The sequence below is a fragment of the Pogoniulus pusillus genome, chromosome 21 (genome assembly GCF_015220805.1).
Source record: "Pogoniulus pusillus isolate bPogPus1 chromosome 21, bPogPus1.pri, whole genome shotgun sequence".
NCBI lineage: Eukaryota > Metazoa > Chordata > Aves > Piciformes > Lybiidae > Pogoniulus > Pogoniulus pusillus.
In genome coordinates, this window is record NC_087284.1 from 7,271,170 (window position 1) to 7,295,441 (window position 24,272).

General features: G+C 41.7%; 1 long non-coding RNA gene across 2 annotated transcripts in view; it reads right to left on the reverse strand.

The window, feature by feature from the left end:
- The window catches only part of LOC135184768 (uncharacterized), a 260,467-nt gene that overhangs the window by 26,564 nt on the left and 209,631 nt on the right, over positions 1 to 24,272 (reverse strand). The window contains exons 3-4 of one of the 2 annotated variants that reach the window (XR_010306162.1): positions 4,292 to 4,453; positions 122 to 200 (exon numbers count right to left, since the gene is read on the reverse strand). This is a non-coding gene — a long non-coding RNA (uncharacterized LOC135184768). Of the gene's footprint in view, positions 1 to 121; positions 201 to 4,291; positions 4,454 to 24,272 lie in introns of those variants that run through there. The other variant, XR_010306161.1, reaches the window with a different exon arrangement.

Below are 24,272 nucleotides of genomic sequence, written 5' to 3' on the forward strand. Positions count from 1 at the left end.
AAAGTGTGATCTTTCTTTCCTTCCATCTTTATATACTTGAGTTAGGGGTTTAAGGAAAACTATGCATGTATCCAGATTTATATCTGGATAAATAACTAGAGAATTTCATCACTGGATAAAGAAAGAGATACATTTCTATTTCTTACTTATCAAGATTCCAGTCAGGATTATTCCCTTGAAGTTTTGTGCCAATAGGAGTCCTGTGAGAGGGAAAAAAAAGCCCACTTGTGTTTTCATATTTACCAAGCAAATCCTCCTGTGCCATGTCCTTGTGTATACTGTGAAGTCAGGCATTTGTCTTTTCCACAGGACACTTGCCTTGCTGGTGGCTAAGGACATTACAAAGCACAAGACATTTCAAGCTGTGCTATTTCTACTTCCCTCTGGGAGCCATTTTTCTGCAGATAATCTGCTTTTTATACCTCGTATGATATTCTAGCCAAGTTTACATGGATCACAATACTCAGAACATTACCCTTAAGTAGAGAGAAGATGCATTTCTGTGGAGAAGCTCATTTAAGCACCCCTATTGTAAACAAAATACTGAAAAAAAATCTTTCCTCTGGAAAGAAACAGACTGCAAACCTTCTAACCAAATAAAAAGGCATGATAGTAATGGTGAGATGTGGAGGTTATTAACCTCAAGAGTGCTTTATAAAACAGGCAAACATTTTAGTAATTTTAATAGCTGGATTAATTTTTGAGTAGGTCAAAATTAGGGCCTCTGTTAATGGGCTTTAGAGAAAACGTTTTGAAGATCTTATTGCAAGGGTTGTAAATAAAAATGTTACTGTCAGGCTTCAGGCCTGTGCACATGGGCTTCAGAATCTACCCCAAAGTACAAAAGCATCAAGAAGTCCTGTTCTGCAATGGAAATGCAGTGCTTTTAGCACTTACAGGCCTGAAATGATGCAGCTATATCTTCACCATAAAAGAAGTAAGAAAATGCACATGTCTTCATGGGCCAGCATTGTGCCCCTGTGGCCAAGAGAGCCAATGGCATCCTGGGGTTGTGGAGTCTCCTTCTCTGGAGACTTTCAGAAGCCACCTGGATGCATTCCTGTGCAGACTACCCTAGAGCATCCTGCTTTGGCAGGAAGGGTGGGCTCAATGATCTCTGGAGGTCTCTTCCAACCTCTAAGGTTCTGTGATTCTATGTTTATAATTGCATGACTACCAATAAATTTGCTTGCATCAGAGAAATGCAAAAATGTAATTTGTCTAATCAGTCATAACTAACCAACACCTAAATGTTGAATACTGTGGACTAAATATCCATATCAATCTTTTACCCAAAAATCCAATGGAAACAAACAAACAACATCAGGAAAAAATACTTTAGGCAAATTCTGATAACAAACACGAGGACACACTGAGTTGCCATGGGCACGCAGAAAGTCAAACTAGCAGACAGATTTGTTGGCTGAAGTAATCACCCCCTCACTAGCCACAGTATATTTTACTTGTGCTTTCAACAGAAATCTTGCTCAACCACAAGAAGTTTGGGCCATGTTTAGGCAAACATTACAATGAGATTTGATTTCATGCAGAACTTAACCCTTTTCTAAAGCAGAGCACTATAGCAACCAGACTGCTATGCCACACCTTAAATCCTTTCTCTATCATTTGTCTATAGCTTACCTCAATATTGCAGTACTACTTGCATCACCTTGCTGCCTTCTTTATGATAGTTATGAGTCACAGGGCATAATTCTTTGTGGAACATGCTCTAATTCTTTGGTCGTAGCCTGTAATCCTTTGCACACTAAGTATCAGAAATAATACCAACATGCCTGGATTTAACTACCCAGTCTTGTCCCCCCTTTGTCTTCAAAGCAACAGACAAAATAAAGTTTTATTTCCAGCTGAATCATATCCATTGCCTGTAATATGTTGGATTAGATATCCTGTCCACCAACATAATCAGTGGCTGCCAGGACCTTGGAACATATGCTGCTTGTTTGCAACCAAATTGTTATTCGCTGCACGAAGCTGATGGTCTGTACACTAAAGATAGCCAAGTCCCAGATTATACAGAAGATTGTTACGCTTAAGCTACAAGAAGATTATTTTTTCTTTCTTGTTTTAAACATCACTAAGCAGTTATGCCAATCACTGAAAAAAAAATGCAACGATGAACTTGTCCACCCAAAAGGAACAAAATACAACAAGGCAGGTCCTCCTAATTAGTTGCTCAAATAGCTGCTGCCTATTCAATCTCCATCAGTGCCAGTAGAAACCAGAAATATTTTAATTTATTTTGAAGCCATTGAACCAAAGAGATATGAGCTGTGGAGCTGTTCTTGCAAATTGCTGAGCACCTCTGGGAGACATTCTGTGTTTCAAACCCTTATCACACCACTGGGAACTGAGAACGCTGAACAGAGGAGAAAAATAATGCTAAAGAGCTTCTGCAACTGTTTGCCTACATTTGAAATCAAATTGGTTTTGCTTTGTTTGTACCTTATTTTACATTCAAGCTTGATGAGCAGTATATTGGCAAAAGTGAATGATATTATTTATGCTTATGACACTAACATGATCATTCCGCCAGTGAGGAAACAGAAAAAATGTCATGATGCATCTAACTTGGCTAGATCCTTGGCACAGATGATTTGCTAAGTGCCACTGCTAAGAGTTCAGACTGCATTCTGGATCCTCGCTAGCGGTACACTGGTGGTATTCTGGTTTTTGTCCTGTCTTGAAAGCTGCTTAATGGAATTCAGAGAACAAATGATCATACAAGGGTGGCAACATGAAAATTGGAATAAGCCCTTATTTATTTAGCGGCCTGATTCAGCAGGTAAAGCATTCAAACTTCCAAAAGTTCATGCTTTCATTACTGTAACATCACTGGTTTGTATTTTGCTTCAGATGTCCCAGTCTAAAAAGTAAGCACATTTTCCTGTTTTGCAATAAAGTTCTTAGTAATGTAGAAGTACCTACCTGCAACCAAAATTCAGATCATACTTTGGTTCTAGATTTCAGTCCTCTGCACCTTCCACCTACTTGGTCAGGTCCACACCAGACTTCCCTAGTATGCCTAAGGACAGCCAACTGAACACAAGCCAGCAGTGTGCCGAGGTAGCCAAGCAGGCCAATGGCATCATGGCCTGTATCAGGAATAGTGTGACCAGCAGGACCAGGGAAGTCCTTCTGCCCCTGTACCCAGTGCTGGTCAGGCCACACCATGAGTACTGTGTCCAGTTCAGGACCCTCAACTTAAGAAGATGATGAGGTGCTTGAACATGTCCAGAGAAGGGCACCAAGGCTGGTCAGGGGGCTGGAGCACAGCCCTGTGAGGTGAGGCTGAGGGAGCTGGGGGTGTGCAGCCTGCAGAAGAGGAGGCTCAGGGGTGACCTCATTGCTGTCTACAACTACCTGAAAGGAGGTTGTAGCCAGCTGAGGGTTGGTCTCTTCTCCCAGTGACAGAACAAGAGGACACAGCCTCAAGCTGTGACAGGGCAGGTTTAGGCTGGATGTTAGGAAGTTCTTTGTATCAAGAGTGATTTGCATTGGAGTGGGCTGCCTGGGGAGCTGGTGGAGTCACCATCCCTGGAGGTGTTTAAAAAGAGGCTGGATGAGGCACTTAGTGCCATGGATTATTTAATTAGAAGGGTTAGGTGATAGGTTGGACTCAGATCTCAGAGGTCTTTTCCAGCCTGGTTAATTCTGTGATTCTGTGATTTTATGACTTCAAGAATCTAAAAGAAATACTAATTTAAAACCCTCAAATAACTAATTAAAAATTAAGGCAAGGGAGAAATACATGGTGTCAAAAGATAAGAACTTTGTACTTGAACTTAGTGACACGATAAAAAACAGAACAAAATTCAGATGTATTTGTAAATATCTCTTTGACCCATCAGAGAAAAAGCAGAAAAATAACAATTCTGCTTTCTTTCCAGGCTATAAATACCACCTGAGAGATTTTTGTTTCCTTTGCATTTCCTGCATTTACACCATTACAATTCCATTTGCTGCAGTAATGTTGCTCTTGTTTTATCTTGGCAGAAGTTAATTGCAAGTAAAAAGCTTTATTTTTTTTTGCTTCCCCCCTTTACTTCTGCCTCCTTTTTTTTAATAAATGCCTGGTTGAGCCAAATTACAGCTCTGTCATATTTCATCTCTCCCTCAAATGCAGCTACGACTGCAGCTTGGCTTTTACCAAGTGATCCCACTTAATTTAGAACTGAAACTCAGTGTTACATGCTGAAGTGAATACAAAGTGAATGAGTATTCTTCTAAGGAAAGCAAGAGCAGATGTGTAAAACTAACATAAAAATCTTACCTGAGTGTAATGAAGGCTTCACATTCTGGTCACTGCCTGAACATCTTGCAGTCTTCTTCCTTATGCTTTCCTTCTTAAGCAACCTGGACCGTCTGCAGTTTGGGACAGGATTTCTTTTCACAGGATCCAAAGGGGCGGGAGGCCTCTCATCCTGGGTGAAACCTGTAACATCATTCCATCTGAACATAGCACATTGAAATAATCTCTGACTAGTGCTACTGAGCCCATTAAAACCAACTCTGCAAAACCATTTTCCGAAAACCCCTAGAGCTCAACTGCTAAATTTCCACCCTTTTCACACTGCATGCTGGTGTGATTCTGTCTCAGCCTACAACTTCCCCTTGTCACCTGCCAGCATTTACAAATTCTCAACACAATCTTCACAGGTCCAAGTTTCAACCCCCAGCCATCAGTCAGATTATCCCTGGATGCCATTCATGTTACAAATCCTACCTTACTCTAACAGAAAATTCCCTATGAAGCATGCACACATTTATTGTTCTGCCTTCTTTCATGCAAGTGAGAAAAGGATGTTTGAGAAGGTAAGAATTTCTGTGGTAACACTTGACCAACGCTTTCCAATCTCATGTGATAACGACTGAGGCTGCCTGCCTTCGATGTAAGTCATCACACACTCAAAGGTTTAATACAGAACTACTAATAATCACATGGCAGTTTTTGTTGCGAGGTCGTCACACTAAAAATTACCTAAGCAGGCAGAGGACAAGTAAGTTGTGGCCAGTAGGACAAGGGAGGTTATTATTCTCCTGTACTCAACATTAGTCAGGCTACACCTTGAATACTGTGTCCAGTTCTGAACTCCTCAATTCAAGAGAGATGCTGAGGTACTGGAACGTGTGCAAAGAAGGATGACAAAGCTGGCGAGGGGACTGGAACACAGCCCTGTGAGGAGAGGCTGAGGGAGCTGGGGTTGTTTAGCCTGGAGAAGAGAAGGCTCAGGGATGACCTCATTGCTGTCTACAACTACCTGAAGGAGGTTATAGCCAGGTGGGGTTGGCTTCTTCTGCCAGGCAACCAGCAACAGAACAAGGGGACACAGTCTCAAGTTGTGCCGGGGAAAGTATAGGCTGGATGTTAGGAGGAAGTTCTTCACAGGGTGATTGGCATTGGAATGGGCTGCCCAGGGAGGTGGTGGAGTTGCCATCCCTGGAGGTGTTTAAGAAAAGCCTGGATGAAGCACTTAGTGCCATGGTCTGGTTGATTGGACAGGGCTGGGTGCTAGGTTGGACCAACTTGGTTGATTCTATGATTTATTCTATGATTTACTTTAGCTTTAGGACCTACATGAAGTCTTAATTCACTTTTCAAAGGGTATCTCAGTTGAGCTTATATCCCTGTAAAGAATCTTCAGTGAGAAAGCCAAGATTGAAACAGTAGAGTGCTGCTTATTCTAAGCCTTTAAGATTTCTTATTCTGTTGGTCAAACTTAAGAAAATTCTGCACGAGAGAACAGACAAAAACCTGCCATGTATGTGTGAAGAATTTGTGTGATCAGTTAAGTAGGTCCTTTAATGCCACTTGTTCCAAAGTATAAAACAATGACTTCTGAATAACACTCTCTGTTGAGAACGGAGTCTAAATTTGTTAGTTTTAAGCTGAGTGTATGTGTACCAAAAAAAACCCCAAACTCTTCCTTCTTGTACTAACCCAAGATCCAGCGATCTGTCAGCTTGTAAAGAAAAACACTGCACTCTTGCTGGCTTTCAGAAATGTTTCAGAATATTACATCATTTATAGAGTGTAGGACCAGCTTGTGCCTTCCAAGTTACCAGTAAAATGGTTTATTTGCATTGTGCTAATACTGAAGTGCCCAATGATAGGTCTAGACCCTACTTTGCTGGGTCTTGTCAAGGTGAGAGAACAAAAAAAGCAAGCAGTTGGCTGAGAATCTACTTTTTACATCTTCCCATTTCCCTTCGTGTGAACTGGCTTGGCAAAACTGAAATTCAAAGAAGCACAGAACTGAGATCATCAAGTCCAAGCACTTGCCTAGAGCTCACAATCCCACCACTACTGCTAAGCCACCACCACCAAACCATGTCTCTCAGCACCACATCCCCACGTCTTAAATGTCTTTGGGCATAGTGACTCCACCACCTCTCTGGGCAGCCTGATAACCCTTTCTGTGATGGAATCTTTCCTAATATGCAACCTTAACCTCCTTTGGCACAACCTGAGCTTGTTTCCTCTTCTGTCACTTGTTGCATTCAAGAAGAGACCAATACCTACCCTGCTCCAACTTCCTTTGAAGTAGTTGCAGAGGGGAACATCAATAAAACTGTTCTCTTTTAGTGTGAAAATAAGGAAGTGTAGCCACGAAAGGCATGGTGAGCACTGTCTTTACCCCTTAGCATATCCCTCACCCTTTGATCATGTGTGGGGCTTGGTGAACTACATGTGATCTGCAACCTTCCATTTCCTCACAAACATTAACAGTGATTATTCAGGTTAGCAATTAGGAAGCATAGCCTGAAGGTAAAAATTAGGAAGAACTGCCTGAAGTTCATCACAAAACTCAACAGAGAGTACAATGCACAGGAGGGGAAGCCTACTGAGCAATTTTAAGTGTTATTTTTCAAGTTCATTAATAAATGTAGAGAATTTTAAAAAGGGAATTATGCTTCCTGAAGTCCTGAGGGATTTTTACTACCAACAGCCTGAAAATTATCATTTTTATAGATAAGCCAATTAAAGGGAAATAAGGCTTTTGCATCACACCATGAGTGCTAAAAAGGGAATTTATAAGTACCTGTTTCTGCTTAATAATTTAATAAGATTTTGTGGTTTGTATTCTCACAATGGGCAGGTAAAGAGCAAAACCTTTTCTGTAATTTCACATAGAAGTGAGTTATTTATTGATCTGGGACATAACGAGGACAGGAGTGCTGCATGTAGTTTTCCAACAGCAACTGTTTTGGTTTGAAGAGGAGAAAGCTCTGAAATGGTGATTCATAGTCCTGCACAAAGGTGATAAGCCCAAAAGCTGTCCTTCAGTTATTGGCCCAATCCCACTGGCTCTGACTAGTGCAAAAGCTTTTGTTTATCTCAGTGGGCTTTGGATCTGTCTGTTTAACTGCACCTCTCTTACTCAGGCTAGAAGTGACAATATGATAAAGGTGTCGCCAGAGATTTTTTGCCATTGTAAAGGGAAAATTCGTGCAACCTTGTTAGTCCAAAATAAATTGTATTTCAATTTTTATGAAGTTTCATACTAGGAGTGCTCAGCCACCCTCTAGTCCTTCGATTGAGCTCAGACTGTGAACCTAAAATGCACTGCTGCACATGAGTACATACTCAGCTCCACTGTGAAGCACCCAAGGAAAACAGACTGCTATGAACAGAGAGAAAAAGAGACACAGAGTCAAAGGCACTGCTGTGGATCATTTAGTATGCATGGAAATACGTATCAGCCCCTGCAGACATACCCAGGTACCCAGGAAAAGCTTTATCTGAGTCTTCCTAGGTTATCTTTTAAAGATGCACAAGATAAAAGAGCTTTCTGTGAGCCTTTCTTTATGATATAACTAGTCAAAGTACTTTTGTTTGAACTTTTTCCCCCTTCTTTTGATAGAAATAAGTTCTTAAATAAAACCATTTCAGTCAATAACTTTTGTTAGGCTCTGTTAGAAAAGTTGCTTTTCCTAATTTTATTCAGCTTCACCTTTTTTGTAAATAACTGATCCCACAGCCAGGTTTTTGTTTTAAAGTCCTGCAGCAAACCAATATCTATTTTTCAATAACTGCACAGGAAATGTGTGAGCAGGCAAATCACAGGCACATTAAACTCTTTAAAACAGGTTGAAGATTCTGTGCTTGTTGTCCTACTGCCACAGCATGGTACCCATTCAAGACTTCATAGGAGCATAAACTAATTTGTCTGGTCCTCATTCTTGGAGTGACAGCAGAGCAGGATCTGGAGAAAGGAAGCTGGAGGAAGAAAGAGCACATCCCTTTGTTCCTCCTCTCCCCTCTATATCATCTGCCCTTTCAAGTGATCTGATTATTCTGCTATGCCATAAGCATGCCAATGTGGGTTCTTTTTCTACAGGGGAAAAAAAAATTAAACAAAAGAAATAAATCAGGCCCTGGATGTTAGAAAATGGAAAAACCTCAGGGGAAAGAGAAAGATGAAAAGGAGAGTGAGGCTAAAGAGCCCATGTGAACTTCTTAAGAAACCTTCTTAACCCCTTCAAAATAATTCTGGTAATTGCCATTTGTGAAGGTGGAAGTAGATAGCTGTTCTCTCTTTTCTACTCCTCAGGCAAAATATAGTGATGAACCAAGTGCACAACACCCTCTGCTCAAACTTTTCCCCTACACACAAGGGGATTATGCAGCTGCAGTTACCTAAGTGTTTCAGGAAGACTTAGAGTATGAACCGATGCTTACTTTGCCTATACAAACAGGGTAATGCTCAGCAAGTGCCTGTGAATTCTGCTGGACAGAGCAAGGCACACAAGCTAAGCAGCCTCAAACATTTCCCTCCCAGCCTTGTGAATGGGAGGAGAGATTTTATTTGGTTCTCTGAAACATGGGCCTGAGTGACATGACCATTTAACACTGACGAGCTCATATGGTTCGGTGCTATAGCCTTTTTGTTTACCCTCTGTTCTGCACTGGAGAGATGAAGAGTAGATGTAGACTGGGTATCAGGAACAAGTTCTTTACCGTGAGGGTGGTGGAGCACTACAACAGGTTGCCTGGGGAGGTGGCTGAGGCCCCTTCCCTGGAGACATTCAAGGGGAGGCTTGATGGGGCCCTGGGTGACCTGGTCTAGTGAGGATGTCCCTGCTGACTGCAGGAGGGCCAGACTATGTGACTTCTAGAGGTCTTTTCTTGCCCAGACCATTCTATGGTTCCATGATAATACAGGTCAGGACAGAAACACAATAAAGCACACTTACACTATGTATTACTCCTTGGTATAAAGAATAACAATGAAAACTCTTGGTGCAACCACACATGATCTATGCAGCATCATAGAAATGTTTCAGTTGGTAAGGACATCTAAGATCATGCAGTCCAACCATCCACCTAACACACCTAAACCATGTCCCAAAGTGCCACATCTATACATTTCTCCAGCACCTCCAGGGATGGTGACTCCACCACCTCCCTGAACAACCTATTTAAATGCCTGACCATCCCTTCAGTAAAAGTTTTCCTAATATCCAATCTAACCTTGTCCTGAAGCAGGTTCAGGCCATTTCCCCTCATTCTATCATCTGATACTAGAGAGAAGAGACTGACTCCCACCTCACTACAACCTCCTTTCAGGAGTTGTAGAGAGCTCTATGCTACCATCTGGGAACTCTCTACATTTTTTTTATCATACTGTAGAATTGCACTGCTCACAAATGTGAAAGGACTGATCCTTTCCATCATAGCTAAATGTGTGTGCATGCACATGTGAATGTATATGCAGGTATCTACACAGCAAAGAGCCACAAGGACAGTTAGGGGACTTGAGCATCTCCTCTATGGAGAGAGACTGAGAGACCTGGGGATGTTTAATTTGGAGAAGACTGAGAGGTTTCATCCACACCTGTAAATATCTGAGGGGTGGGTGTCAAGTGGATGAAGCCAATCTCTTTTCAGTGGTGCTTAAACTGCTCCTGACAAAAGACTGAGTTAAAGAAAAACAATGTGAAGGAAGGAACTGTACATAGAAAGACCCAAGCTGGCTCAACACAGCAATGAAATTAAGATCACAGAACCAAAGAAAGGTTTAGGTTGGAAAAGATCTTAGAGATCATTTTCTCCAACCTCCCAGTCACAGGCATGCACACGTCCCAGCCACATTTATCTGCTCAAGGCCTCCTGCAATCTGGTCTTAACCCCATGAAGGAGTTATTCACAGCCTCTCTGGACAACCTACAAACTGGCATGCAGGGATTAAACCCAAGTCAAACAGTACATGATGAAGATATTAGCATTGTTTTAATGAACCCAAAAAGCAAATTGCTTTTTTTGCCAGCTAAGGACCATTGTGGGTATTGATGGATGCAAAGCTTAATGTGAGCCACCAGTGTGCACCTGTAGCCCAGAGAGCAAATCGTATCCTGGGCTGCATCAGGAGAAGTGTGGCCAGCAGGTTGTGGGAGGTGATTCTCCCTCTCTACTGCACTCTGGTGAGACCCCACCTGGAGTACGTGTCCAGTTGTGGAGCTCCTGTTACAAGAAAGATATGGATGTGCTGGAATGTGTCCAGAGAAGGGCCACAAGGATGCTCTGAAGGCTGGAGCACCTCTCCTGCGAGGACAGACTGAAGGAGTTGGGGCTGTTCAGTCTGGAGAAGAGAAGGCTGCAAGAAGACCTTATTGTGGCCTTCCCGTATCTGAAGGGAGCTACAGGAAAGCTGGGGAAGGACGTTTTAGGATGTCAGGTGGTGATAGGAATAGGGGGAATGGAGCAAAGTTAGAAGTGGGCAGATTCAGATTGGAGGTTAGGAAGAAGTTCTCCACCATGAGGGTGCTGAGACACTGGAACAGGTTGCCCAGGGAGATGGTGGAAGTCTCATCTCTGGAAGTTTTTCAGGCCTGGCTGGAGCTGTGAGCAAACTGATCTAGTGTGAGGTGTCCCTGCCCATGGCAGGGGAATGTGGAACTGGATGATCCTTAAGGTCCCTTCCAGCCCTGACAATTCTATGATTCTATGATTCTATATCAAGAAAGATAAAGTTCCACTGAGTGCAGAATGTGGTCTTCTCATGTAATTCCCCTGACTGAGGAAGGTAGACCCAAGATTACTAGGTAAAGTTGTCTTTGATTGCCTTTTTTTCCCCCCATTTCTGCAAGTTTCTGACTTCATCTGTTACTCACGAAGGCAGATCTTTAGCTTTCACAGGTTTACTGTTAGAAAACAGAGTTGGCAGAGGTGGGGAAGAGGGGGAGCAGCGTGGGCAGGCAGGGGGTGGCATGATGGTTTCTGCACCACCTAATACCTTTATGCCATTTCCAGCATTATCATTCACAGACCGAATGCACATACTGATGGTACACAGCATTTTACTGAGGCTCCTATTTTTCTTTTTAGACTATTATGCTTGTTTTTATATGCTCTTCCTTTTCTATTGGTTTTTTTTTTCAGGGACAGCTTCATTCAGAGTAATGGAGCACTGGGTATTAAATGAGTGTGCCTGTAGTCCAATGAACTCAGTATGCCGCTCATCTTGGTTCTATACTTAATCTAAATAACCTTTTTTATGCTCTGCTGGAATGACATTTTCAAAAGGCTATATAGTAGTAAATGAGTGTGTATGTCAGTAAGGATTTGCTGGAAAAATCAAATCTTCCTGACAAGTACATTTATTCATTGCTATTTACTACACACTCCAATTTGAAGGACAATTTTAGTGATCGGATCATTAACATTTACTGTCATTTTGGCAACATTTTCCAACTTTTCTCTTTACCTCCTTTCTTGCCTGTTGTGTGCTTAGCAGCCTCTGCCTAACAGAAGTTAGTTTTACAAGCATTATACCACCAATATGTTAAAACAGATCTATTTTTTTTTTCCCCTGTCAAGCTGGTTTATTGCACAGAAGGCACCTAAGTATTAAAGTAAATGTTAAATACATGGTTCCAAACTGCAACACGAGGAATCTACTACAGTTACAGCTTGATAAATAGCAGAGAGTAAACATCAAACTGTTGGAACAAGTCCAGAAGAGGGTCACACAGATGATCAGAGGGCTGAAGCACCTCCCCTATGAGGATATGCTACAAGAGTTGGGGCTTTTCAGCCTGGAGAAGAGAAGGCTCCAAGGAGACCTTGGAGTGGCCTTCCAGTATCTGAAGGGGGCCTCTGGGAAGGCTGAGGAGGGACCATTTACAAGGTCTTCTAATGACAGGATGAGTAGTAATGGATTCAAACTGGAAGAGGAGAGATTGAAACTCTTTACAGTGAGGGTGGTGAAACAATGGCAGAGGCTGCCCAGGGAGGCTGTGGCTGCTCCCTTCCTGGAGGTGTTCAAGGCTAGGTTGGATGAGGCCTTGAGCGACCTGTTCTAGTGAGAGGTGTCCCTGCTTATGGTGTAGGGTTGGAACTGAATGATCTTTGAGGTCCCTTCCAACCTAAACCATTCTATGATTTTATGACTCTCACAAGATCATCACTTCATGCCAGGCAGCTTTTCATGTTAATGTGTTTCAGGGCAGCTCTAAAGTATTTCCATGTGAAAACAGTCCTATAACAAAGATCACAAAACCACACAAGTAGTCAAAAAAGCCTCCCATAGTCAAAATTATATCAGGAGATTCTTTGCCTTTGGAGTACGTAGTGCGCTGCTGAAAGATCAGTGTATCTGCTTAAAGACACCAACACCATCAAGAAAAGATCCTAAGGACCAACAGATCTGGACCATGGGACCAGAAAGACGTCTGTGGGACCCTTGCATCATTACTATCTATAGACTTCTTTCTCTTTTCCCTCTTCACTTTACCTTTCCCCTTTCCCCTCTCACTTTTCTCTACCTCTTATGGCCAAACAATAAAGTTTTACTGTTGTCTGAAGTGAACCCCATTGGCACGAGCTGCCTATGTTTTGCCCTTTGAGATCACACTAACAAACCTTCAAAAGTCAACTGCTTGGAGCATGACAATGCCACTGCAGGCCTTTGTAACCAGTCTCTCTCCATCCTTCATGCAGGCTTCCTTCAGGTACTGGAAGGCTGCTATTAGGTCTCTTTGGAGCCTCCTCTTCTCCAGGCTGAACAACCCCAGCTCCCTCAGTCTCTTTGCAACAGAGATGCTTCAACCCCCTTTACCATTTTTGTGGCCCTTCTGCTCCATCATTGAGCACAATGGTAAACGTTTGAGGGGATAGAGGAGAATTCTAAGGAATTACAAACTTCCATCTGAATTGTCACCTTGCTGCTATCGTTCTGATTGCTTACTAGTACAAACTGAATCTCAGAGTAAAGGAGACACAACACGAAAATTTGCCAGGAAAACTGAAATAATGGCAAGAATTTAACAAATTATATCTGTTTAATATGACTCTAAAATCTTCTTTTTTAGTTATTTACATTTCCCTAGGTTTAAAAAGAAAATTTAAACACTGTTACATGTCAGTTTTTCCCTAAGCAATTTTATATGGTTCCTCAAGCAACACCAAAACCTGTCTGCTCACTTGGCTAGCTCTAAATAAGCAAAGAACTTGGATGCACAATCAGCCCACCACACCTGTTCTCCCCAGGATGGCTACATGGAGTGCTTGGGAAAGTAGCAGTCCTGACAGGTGCAGGCATGGGCTACCATTCCTGGTCAATGGAAATGACTTTAAATATAGACAAGAAGTCTGCTTGGAGAACTTTTTTTAAGCTATGGTGTTCCTGAGAAACATTTTAATTGTGACAAACTGCCATGTACTAGCGGAAAAGGAGAAGTTTCAGCTGTGGCATTTCTTAGTGGTTCTCATTAGAGCAATTTTATTTCTGGCTAGGAGCCTAAGTAGGTCCTCTAAGAAGATCATCTTGCAACTGATAATTCTGGTATAGAGTCAGGCAGGGCAGATACATGAGGAACTTTGCAGTGCTGTCAACTCCCCTTCTTCAGATTAACCCAATGCCAGACTGTACCACCAGGCATGTGGTGTTGGTGTAAATACATTAGTCAGAGACTCATAAAGGAGGAAATATGATAACTGAGCAGGTCAGAGAAAGCAAATGCTGGATGCTAACTTGATTTTCACAGTGTAAAACAATGCCAACGAAATTTACAGAGCTACAGAAGTTCAAACTAAAGGTAAATAAGAAGAACTGCACAGACTGGAAAAATCTGCTCAAGGTAATACAATATTATATAATAAAATTTAACATAATACTCCAGATGCAAGCTTAAGCATGTGTGATTTGGTGAAAATGTCCTTAAAATTGCTTTACTCTAATGAGGGCATAGTGTCCTTTTTGAATTATTCAACCTTCACTCTGCCTTTCAGTCCTTCTTTTCTCTGCCTGAGAATACACTCTGCAAAGATGAGTGAGAATAGCTGGTGCTGGATGAGGCTTTCAGAATAGATGGTATTTCACCCCTCACACATAAGCACAAAAACACAACATCAGGACACTGACCCTACCAAGCTGTTGAGTCCTCATTTCTCAGTGTTAGTTTAAGTAATCCTGGTTAGGTTGGCTCATTTTTCCTTGGATAAAAGTTATTTTCTTTGAACTGGAAAGGGATTTACTGTTGAGTTGTTTATAAACAAAGAAACATAACATATTGGCAGAGACATATAGAAAAGATTCATATATACAGCATCTAGGCTAGTGTCTGGAAATTCAATACGAATCCCTCCTTAATAATCTTTAGCTGCCCAGATTTGATAGAAAAACATCTTTGTATTTTTCTGATCTTTGTTTCTATGTCTACCCATAACATAAATATAATTGGGAGTCATGCCACACTCTGGGATTTTATTGTGATTTCTTTTTTATTACTCCAGAGCAGCACCAAAACATTAACATCAAAGCAGATATAAGCTACAAATTCAGCAGTGCTTTTAAGTCTTACCTTCCTAACCTTCTCTTGGAAGTGTGCAGGCTGTGAGCTATGTTGTTGCTATTTAAAAGGCAAAAAGAATACAGGGGCTATCTGCCTTTAGAAGCTTATGGTTTGTGCCACTGAAGAAATGAAGAAAAGAGAGGATATAATATCTAGGGAAAAAACAAGCTACAAGCAAACTATCTTTGGCTTCTCAAGGATATTAAGATATCATAGTTTAATTCATGTTTCACAGGTTGTGTTTTGTGTAGTCCTACAAATCTTAGAAATGAGAGAGATGAAAGATCTGTCGTACTTGCCTTGGTTCCAGGCAGCTGCTATTTACCATCAGGGCAGCAGCTCCATCTACTATACTCAAACTAGGCTTAGAAACTTCATGCACTGATTTTAGACTTGTTTCATTTTCCTGGTCTCTGCCATCATCTGATGTCAGGTTCCTTGCTCTATCAGAGCCTGAGAGAAGAAAAAAAGGACTTAAATTATAGGGTATCAGCCTTAGGCAAAAAAAAAAGTGGAATCTTATGATGTGTCTGGACTCCTGCCTATGATGGGTAGCCTTCCAGTATCTGAAGGGAGCCTACAAGAAAGATGGGGAAGGACTTTTTAGGGTGTCAGGTAGTGATAGGACTTGGGAGAATAGAGCAAAAGGAGAAGTGGGTAGATTCAGATTGGATGTTAGGAAGAAGTTCTTCACCATGAGGGTGCTGAGACACTGGAACAGGTTGCCCAGGGACGTGGTGGAAGCTCCATCCCTGGAGGTCTTTAAGGCCAGGTTGGATGTGGCTCTGAGCAACCTGATCTAGTGTGAGGTTTCCTTGCCCATAGCAAGGTGGTTGGAACTAGATGATCCTTGAGGTCCCTTCCAGCCTTGACAATTACATGATTCTATGGACTGGAGAACTAGTTATAAAAGTGAAACTGCTCCTTGCAAGTGCTCCTGCCTTGAAAACAGTAAGTGAAAATAATGGAGACTGCAGATTGGAATACTGAGTCGCCCAGTTGGCAATGGGTATTTCCTAAGACATTTAGGTTTTAAATGATGGGTTGAAAGAGGCTGAGGAAAAACAAACAAATAAAAATCATCTTCCAAAGTTCCAGAGGCAGCAAGTCAATCCAATCATCCAGAAAAGGCCCAAGATATAGTGGGAACTTCAGATCTTACTTTCCCAACTTTTTTTTTTCCCCTTAACAGTTTCAGTCTCTTAAAAGTTTTATTTTACTTTCTCTTTTAAAAAATACATGACAGCAGAACATCCAGCTGCTTATGGAAAATTCAATAGCTTTTGTGATTTAAATCAATATGATTTAACAGGTTGTTGTTTTGCTATTCACATTTGAAAAATCACTGCAATTATAATTCTGCCGTAATAAAGTGTTCTTACATTCAAAGCCTTTGACAATCTTTGCTCAGATGCCAACTCTTCTCACGTCTCTGGTGGTACCAGATCTCTGAGAATCCCCTCCCACTGCTAAAGTTTCTTGCCCTATCTTAAGACTGCTATTGCATCAGCTTTTCAGGAGCTACCATTATTAATACTTGAGATCTTGGTAGAGGTTTTTGCTGGTGACAAAACCACCATTTTATGGTCTACAAAGCTCATGGTGGGAAATCAAACCTTAGCCTTCTGGCCATATTTAACTTCGAGCTAACAAGAAATGAGAAGCAGAAATAACAACAAGCATTTTTCTAACAAAGTCATCACTTCCCCTAGGTAAGAAAATGACCAGTTATTATTTAAGTTTATGTTTTATTTCTTTTTTTATTGTCCAGCTGCAATTAGACTATTAATGCTCAAGCCGTCTTATAGGTTAAGGATCCACCAGTTAAAAAGTTCTTTGGGATGGCTGTAAATTGTGCTCTTACAAATCACAGTCCTGAGTTGATAGCAAGACCATGCATACATGCTCCATGTAAAGAAAAGTAACTTGGATACATCCTTCTCTTGTGCTGTGCTCCTCCAGCTGGGTGAGCTTTGAGGTTCCTTCCAACCTAAACCATTCTATTATTCTTCCCCCTTAAGCCTGACACCACCAATTTGAGGCTCTGGCCACCATGATCTAGGGTAGGGTGTCCCTGCCCATGGCATTGGGGTTGGAACTAGATGATCATTCTAGATGATCGTTGTGGTCTCTTCCAACGCTGACTGATTCTATGATTCAATTCATTGCATCATCTTGGCATAATATGAAACCACGAATTGGTCTGATTGAAACATGGAGTTTGAGGACTAATGATACTTTTTTTCCCCCATTTTTCAAACTTTCAAACATAGCTGGGAGAGTTTGGATCACTCAGCCTGGAGAAGAGAACGCCCCAGGAAGAAGCATATCAGTATCTGAAAGGGACCTACAGGAAGGCTGGGTAGGGACTGTTTAGAAGGGCTTGTAGTAACAGGATGAGAGGCAGTGTTTTTAAACTGGAGCAGGGTAGATTCAGGTTGGACATTAGGAGGAAGTTCTTTATAATGACAGTGGTGAAATACTGGAATAGGCTGCCCAGAGATGTGGTGGAAGCCCTATCCCTGAAGACATTCATGGTCAAACTTGATAGGGTCCTGAGTAACCTGGATAAGATGACCTTCAAGGGTCACCTCCAACCCAATGTATTCTATGATTCTATTGCTAAAACACTTTGACTCATCCCACATGTCAGAATCACAGAACATTAGAGGTTGGAAGAGTTCATCGAGTCCAACCCCCTTGCCAAAGCAGGATCCCATAGGGTAGTCCACATAGGAATGCATCCAGGTGGCTTTTGAAAGCCTCCAAAGGAGACTCCACAACCTCTCTGGGCAGCCTGCTCCAGTGTTCCATCACCCTCACTATAAAGTTTCTCCTCACATTGAGGTGAAACTTTTCTGTGTTCAAGTTTGTAAGTCTCTTTGTAGGTACTCTAACTACAAGGTTGTTGCTCTTTTTTCCCCCCCTAGTACAGAGTTCTTCGATAACAAGATGAAGGCTTCAGGCCTTCTGATCTGTGGACAGTGTAGTGTCAACATCCTCACCAGCATACACAGCCACAAATCACTGCAAGAGCCAGGAAAAGCTAAGATATCCTGTTGCATCAATAGGATTTCTGTGAGCTGCAAGACTAAGATAGTGTGAGTGGCACTTTGTGAATGTTCTTGTTATTTTCTACTCCAGTTATTTGCCTTATTTTCCATACTTTATACACAGGTCAGTTGAATAAATTTATATTCTCATTTTTCCTGTTCCTGAGTCTTATTAACACAAAATTTCCCCCTGAAATCAGTGTAGCACAAGATTTTATTAATACTAGATTTCAGTGTAATTGAAGGTAATTTGACATAAAATGCAGTATTAGTGTTTGGGACCAATGCCTTCCTCAAACACAGAGGATGACTTTGTATTATTAGAAGACAAAGAGGCTTCCTAATAAACCTTTGACTCTCTTCTCTGCCAAGAAGTATGCAGTTTCTAAACCTATACAGGGTTAATTTCTCAACCCAGGCTTACATTCATTTTATGCACATATAAGGCTTTACTTGCTTAATAAGCTAAACAATGTTTCTTTATTTCATTTAACATTCTGCAGATCATTTTTCTACTGCTTTCCAGTGAAGTGATTATTTATTCATTTGGACTGTGTTTATTTCACCATCGAGTATCATCTTTCCTTCTGTAAAGCTTATTTTGAGATTAACCTGCAGGTTTGGTGTTTGGTCAAAATACTTCTGTCTGGGGAGTCCAACACTGTCTGAGTCCTAAATGACTAGTTTAGGCTTTCCTGCCTTCCCTGCCTATAAAATGAGGATAACAGTGCTTCACAAACAGACCTGCTGTGAGGATTCATCAGTTAACATTTGAAGACAGGCATGCTTATGATTTAGCATTAACCTATAAGAATGTGTAACTTTGGAGTTTATGTTTCACTGCTGCGCTTCCTATCAGTGGAATAACTAACACATGGAAGGATACCTCACGCAGGATGTTCTCCAGCAAATCTCTGCCCTCTGGAGTACATGGTGCTATTTAATCACCCACAATTTCTTCACCTCTAGCATTGCTGCCAAAAGTAATCACACATTGTACGCTTTAACCTGCACTCGAATGCTGAGCCTCAACTCTTCACGTGTTGTTAGGTGCAAAAAGGATTTAAAAGAATTCTGCAGGAGATGTATGCATGTAGGACCTAATTAAAGACTTTAAAAGGTACTAGATCAAGACAGACAGGCTTGTAAATAGCTAGTTGGTATTTGTACAAGAAACTGTATCCGTTCCAAAAGGTAATAGATCTCAATCTGCGTATCGGTGACCCTATCGCAAACTATAGCTGAAACTGACTTACCCAGTCAATTAATTTACAAACAGATAATTACTTCAAGTTGCTGTAGCTCTCCTTGTTTCCTAAGAAATAGCAATTAATGAATTAAATGGATTAGCAAGCACAGTGAGGAGTAAAGACCTTCCAAACAAGTGGAGCAGCGCACAGCAACACTGACAAGACCCACCAGAAGAAATGATGGTGTTTCCATGAACATTACAGAATCTAACCTTGACTGGATCTTCCCTCCTTTTCTCTGCCCTCTTTCTCTTCCTTTCTCATTTCTCTTCATTTTTTCTTTTTTTATTTTCTTGCCTCCATTTTTGACTGAACAGCCAAACTTTCACAGCCAAGTGAAATCCCTGTATTCTAAGAAAGTCAGAGGAATTTGGTAAGGTGTTATTTGCAGAAGGTATTACAGCAGATATGCATCCCCACTTTTCTTTCCTCATCTTTCCCTATCCCTCTGTAACAACACCAGTGTATTCCTCGTTTTAGCTAGCTTTTATTTGATGGGCTTTGCTCCACCTCCAATATTGCTCCCAGTTCTGATGTCCCCACCATAAGAACACTAAACTGTTGGAGTGAGTCCATAGAAGTGCCACAAAGGTGACCCAGGGGCTGGAACACCTCTGCTGTGAGGATAGACTGAGGAAACTAAGATTGTTCAGCCTGCAGAAGAAAAGGCTCTGGGACAACCTTATAGCTGCCTTCCAATACCTGACAGGATCCTATAGAAAGACTGGAGAGGGACTTCTCATAAGGGTGTTCAGTGATAAGACAAGAGGAAACGGTTTCAAGCTGAGGGAGAGTAGGTTTAGATTGGATCTTAGGAAGTTCTTTGGTATGAGGGTGGTGGGACTCTGGAAAAGGCTGCCCAGGAAGGTTGTGGATGCCTTCGTCCTAGGAGTGTTCAAGTCCAGCTGGGATGAAGCCTTGAGCAGCTGAGTGTAGCTGAGAGGCATCCCTGCCCATGGTGGAGAGGATGGAGTAGATGATCTCTAAGGTCCCTTCCAACCTAAGCCATTCTCTGATTTTCACACACTTTTAAAAGCAGCTATTCATTTTTCTCTGGCTTTTTTGTTTGTTTGTTTTATATTCTTTTTATGTCCATTTTTTCTTAAGACAAAGTCTTTTTTCCTGATATTCATTTAAGATTTGTTTTAGTGGCCTCAATTTTTTTTACAATGTCCTAGCTGTGCTTAAACTAAATACTATCAATTGACTGTCCATTGTAAGTCTGTAAAATTGTGTCTCAAGCTGTTAGGAAAAAATTAGAAATCATATTCAACCGAGCTTCACAAATGGGAAATGAAATATGAGCTTCATTGATCCTGTCTATTATGTATGAGTTTTCACACAACAGTTATTAAATTCCTGAAATCCTATCTCAAAATAGACTGTAATCAGAACACAATCTCGAGCTTGATTTCTTTCCCTTTGCTTCATTCAAGATCCAGGTTTGGAACTCAGCAGAAGTACTCTTTGGCAGGCTGTTACTGGCAATGCTATGTTGAACGACATCTGGGATGAAACAGCTCAGATTTGATTACCACTACAGAGTAATTTTCCCAGAAGCAGAAGGGATTGGTGCATGTTCTTGGGCGTGGTCAAAATCCCAGCCTAAGCTGAATCTCCAGAATCAAAGAAAATGATTCAGAATCAAGTATGCTACCCAGCTGAATGAAGTCTTTGATCTAACAATGTGCTTCTTGTGCTGAAAGGCAGAAAAGTTCTGATAGTTTTGTGCTATGGACTGCTTAAAAATAGAGGATGTGTGGGCTGTCAAATATTTTCTGTGACAAAGAGATCTGATCAAGTAATTATCTGCAGCAAATTTTGGGTCCAATTTCTGCTACCTAGACCCTTTTACAATTCACCAGAGGGTGATTTTGTCAGCCTGTCAGCAGGAAAACAAGAGAATGTGTTGAGAAACATTAGCAAAAGTTGAAAACAGCACCTTCTGAAGCATTTGAATTGTCATTCATATGGATGTGAAGAGGCTGCCAGATGAGAAAATAAGAAAATAGGTTGATGGCAGATAACAGAAGGCCAGGAAAGAGACACTGGAAAGCTATATTCAGAAACCTGATGTGAAATTCAAGCCGTTCTAGTTTTTTCCTTAAGCTCTTTCCAGACAGCATCTCTCACAAACCCAGAAACAGAGTCCTTATGCCCTCTATCTACAAATACACATTCACTGTGGTTAAACACCCACAGCAGGACAGATCCCCATTTTTGCCTGTCCTAACTGGGAAAAATCATGAAGTCACAACTGAGAGAGGAAGAAGAGTGTAAAAGTTACTCAGAGAAAACAAAGCCAAAACAGTGAGGAATGCAGCTACATTCACTATAATCAGGTATGTTCTACTTGGCCAGGAGAAAGAGGAAATCTTGGTACCTCACTGTGACAAATACTGCATCTTCCACTTCATCCTCTGCATTGCTATTTGCAGAAGTAACATGCTCATAGCTGCAAAACCACAACTAAGATGCTTACAAGAGAAGGAAAATGTATCATAGGAGGAGACTGCTCTCAATTTACAAATTTTCAAGGCTTCACTCTTTTTTCACTGAAAGCCCTACCAAAAAAAAATTAACAAGCTGGTTTTGCAGTTTTCCTACCTTGGCTTTTTTTTTTACCTCCCTCATGCTTTTTGCCTATTTATGATCATGAAAATACTAATTCAAATAAATAAATAAGAGCCTGAATATGAGTAAAATGATAAATCATGGAAGATAATGGCAGGGACTGGAAGGAAGAACTGCCTATCATAAGTGAAAATCAGGTTCATCATCACCTAAAGAACCTGAAAGTGTTCAAGCCCTTGGGACCAGACAGGATACACCCACAGGTACTGAGAATTGGCAGATGAGGTTGTTAAACTCCTCTCTATTATATTCCAAAAGTCATGGCAGTCTGGTGAAGTCCCCACTGACTGGAAAGGGGAAACAGAACTCCCATTTTCAAACAGGGTAGGAAGGAGGAGCCAGGGAACTACAGGCCACTCAGTCTCGCTTCTGTGCCCGCTAAGATCATGGAGCAGATCCTCAGAGAGTTGGGGCTGTTCGCTACGGGGAAGAGGAGGCTCCCAGGTGACCTTATTGTGGCCTTCCAGGATCTGAAGGGGGGCTACAAAAAAGCTAGGGAGGGACTTCTAGTATATCAAGTAATGACAGGACTAGGGGAAATGGAGCAAAACTGGAGGTGGGGAGATTCAGACCAGACGTGAGGAGGAAGTTCTCCACCATGAGAGTGGTGAGAGCCTGGAATAGGTTGCCCAGGGAGGTGGTCGAGGCCCTGTCCCTGGAGGTGTTTAAGACCAGGCTGGATGAGGTTCTGGCCAATCTGATCTAGGGCAGGGTGTTGGAGCTAGATGATCCTTGTGGTACCCTTCAACTCTGACTGACTCTATGATTCTATAAAAAAGACCAAACCAACAACCTAAACCCAGTTGTTCCTCTACAAAACAACTTTTTGCTCAGTAAATGCTGCTCACCCTTACACAAAACAACATTACAGGAAAGTATAGTACAAATGAAAATAAACTCTGGGTCTCCCTGGCAGGGTCAAAATTCTGAAATATATTGAAAAAATATCTCTAAACCCATATCAGCATCATAGAAAAGTTTACATTTCGGTGTGATATCCAAGGCAGCTGAACTGAATGCACACAGATACATTTTACTGATGTCTCAAAAGAAAAAACACATGCACAAGCTACCAGAGCAGAGGATTTTCAGCCTAATGGATACTTTTTGTCACAGAGCAACAAAAAGGACTCAGAAAGGTATTGAAGAGTCAGGAGCTAAGGACCTGAGATAAAATTTGCAGAAGAAAAGGAAAAAATATTGATTTCAGTAATACTTGGATTCAGACTGTTATTTTCTCATCGTGGCAGTGTTAAGGGTCTTTAATGACATAGCAAATTATATCTTTGGTACTTTCTCCTCTGCCTCTACTCTGCCCTGGTAAGACCTCATCTTGAGTGCTGCATCTAGTTTTGGGCTCCCTAGTTTAAGAGGGACAAGGATCTGCTCGAAAGAGTCCAACGGAGGGCTATGAGGATGATCAGAGGACTGGAACACAACCTGATGAGGAGAGGCTGAGGGACCTGGGGCTTTTTAGTCTAGAGAAGACTGAGAGAGGATTTAATACTTGTTTATAAATATCTGAGGGTTGGGTGTCAGGAGTGGGAGACAGGCTCTGCTCATTTGCTCTCTGTGATAGGATAAGGAGCTAAGGATATAAGCTGCAGCACGGGAGGTTCCACCTCAACACAAGGGGGAACTTCTTTACTGTAAGGGTCACAGAGCACTGGAACACTCCCCAGAGAGACTGTGGAGTCTCCTTCTATGGAAACTTTCAATGCTCATCTGGATGTGTTCCTCTGTGACCTGACCTAGATTGTGCGGTCCTGCTCTGGCAGGGGGGGTTGGACTCGATCTCCTTGGGTCCCTTCCAACCCCTGACATCCTGTGATCCTGTGTGATCCATATGAAAGTACTAAAAATGGCCTCAGTCTATGTAAAACACAAATAACCAGGTCTTACGTGTGTAAGGTAATGACTTAGACTTTCTCCAAAACAGCGCCAAGAAAAAATATTCCAAATATTTAAACCTGTGCCCTAAATCTCTATGACATCTATTTTAGCCCTGCAGGAGTTCCTACACTGGCTGTTAGGCAGCCTTGTAGGGCTCATCCTGCCCATCTCCAGTTTGAAAGGTGTTTCTCAAAGTCCACTGCATGGGATATTGCAAATCTGTCCAACTTCATCTTCATCTTACATTTTGCTGAGAAAACCAGCTAGCCATGTGTGGTAGATAATTAAGAACTAAATAAAACAAAGCAGAGCTTAAAGTTTGCTGTGTTTTATTTCTAAAAATATCAGTCACAGTTTTCCTTAATCTGAACTTTCACAGACAGGAGTGACTTGAATGCACATGCACTGCACGTCAGTGACTGCACTGGCTCTGGATCTAAGAGCACTCAGCTCTGCCTTACTGGCTTGGGTGCAGCTAATCCTTGCTGCCAGCATGTTATGGTGTGCAACCCTACGCTGTCAGCACAAGGTTGTTGACATCTGCAGCACTATCAGCTCTGCAGTTTGGATCAACATTCAGCCCATCTAAGCTGTCCAAGGGGAAACAGAGTTACCCACAAGTGTGATT